The sequence below is a fragment of the Teleopsis dalmanni genome, chromosome 2 (assembly GCF_002237135.1).
Source record: "Teleopsis dalmanni isolate 2A chromosome 2, ASM223713v2, whole genome shotgun sequence".
Lineage (NCBI taxonomy): Eukaryota > Metazoa > Arthropoda > Insecta > Diptera > Diopsidae > Teleopsis > Teleopsis dalmanni.
The window spans coordinates 90,837,397-90,839,518 of record NC_051847.1 but is presented as its reverse complement, the minus strand read 5'-3'; positions in this window follow the sequence as shown (position 1 = coordinate 90,839,518).

Below are 2,122 nucleotides of genomic sequence, written 5' to 3'. Positions count from 1 at the left end.
ATTTTATTTATTATTTTCCAAACAGAAAAAAAGGCTTAGATTAAGCTATCCTTTTTAAAGTAATTACACTTAAAATTCAGGAGATGCAGATAATACCGAAAATTTTTTGTCCAATTCAATTTTATTGAAAATATATGATTATGATATATGATTATGATTATGATATATATATGATATATATATATATGATATATGAGCATTATGGTCTTTTCGCATTTAAAATTAAATGTCAATACCTTCACATAATTCGAAAGATGTTATTAATTAAAATGAAAAATACAGATTTATTTAGATTAAGAGCTACCAAAATGTTCAAAATCCAGCAATTCTCTTATATTAAAACCAAAAAAAATTCTTTTGAACTTAAAAATTTTTTCAATTTTCAAAACCAATTTTTAATTAAACTATTATTATATAAAATTTTTACAAACGAATACTGCACAATCCTTTACATATCCTCAGTTGATTTATATATTTTATGTTGTCTGGATCGTGGAACATGTAGTATATATATTTTTATTGAGTGTTATTTTATTTAAATGGGTTTGTTTTTCGTGGCTTTGCCTCACAAAAAAATGCATATACCATATATATATGAATTATGTTATCTTTATGTAAACTGTTTATTACCAAAATCGTAAATTATACCAAGGAATTCATCTAATGCAATTTTCGTATGAGTTTGCAGGCAAACTTAAGTGTGGCGGGAAAATTATAGCCCTTGCAATAATAAATTGCTTTTGATAATAGTAAATACCCTATGTTTAAGTTATAAATGAAACTAATGCAAATTATTTGTGTGCATACAGACTTTTAGAGTCTGATGGAATGGTCAATTATTTAGTAGGAAGTAACTTCAAACTTAATCCACAATAAAGCAAAGATGATCTGACTGAAAGTTATTACATTACATTTGTAAACAAAAATAAACAATTTATATTACCTCAATTAATTTGTTTGCTTTTGGTTTTCTGTATTAATATAATATAAATAATATACAATATATATGTGAGCAGACATGTTCCAATAATGAAATTAGCAAATAATTAATTATTCAATAGTTTTTAATTAATTCGTGCACGCAAACATCTTCATTTCATATTAAACTAAATTAGATGTATGAAAATTCGTTACTCCCACTAAACTGCCCAGTACATATTAACGATTGTTTTACGTACTTCATTTTCATTTTGAAGTCTTTATTTTATTTTCGGCCATCGCATGTCTTCAGCTGTCTTGGCCACCAGCTGCCAGTTGCCAGTTGCCAGTTGCACGCTGCCGCTACTCCTACTGATTATATCTTTTATTGCATGTGCGGTTGCAGCAAGGCAGCAGTGCAGCGGTGCAGGAAAATATATATGCACTTTTGTTGGTAATTATTGTTTTCTTTATTTAACAATAAAATTAAAATTTAATAAGGTTTCGAATTTTCCTGCTTCGATTTGTTTTTCATGTTGGTTTGCGGCCGTGTAGGCACCTTTCAATGCGGACCCCCGCAATTTGTCAGTTTCGGTACTGCAGTTTTATGGCTCTGGTCGTGTTACATTTTTATGTAAAAGCGAAATTTTTGAGTTATCGGTAAAACCTAACTGACAGTTAATGGTATTACGTAAAACTAATACATTAGCATTACTTGCAGTTCATTTTTCCTACTATGCAGTTATTGTGTTATTTACCAAATAAGTTATCAAATAAGTTCTCTACAGTGATATGCTATAATAGACTAAGCTCAAAATCGGGTGCAAAGGATAACATTTTAGGACCTCTTCTTATGTTAAAAAAGAAAACTTTTTAAAATGAGAAAATGTACTAAGAATTTAATTTGGCTCCCACAAAGAAGAATGATAGAAAATTAATATGCAGTAGTGAGGTTTCAAATAGTAGTGAACTACAACAACGAAATTTCTTTTCATAATATTTTAATTATACAGCTGTTTCAAGTTTTGCTAAATGCCAATCAGCAGTGGTCTTGTAGAAATATTTCTTGTATTTAATTATTCATAACTAATTTTTTGAGACTGCAAGTAACAGGGATTCGAGAACTCTCTACCAAATATGCTTGTTTCTATTAAATATAATAGTCACTTCCGCATTTATGACGTTAAATTACAACTCTTATCAA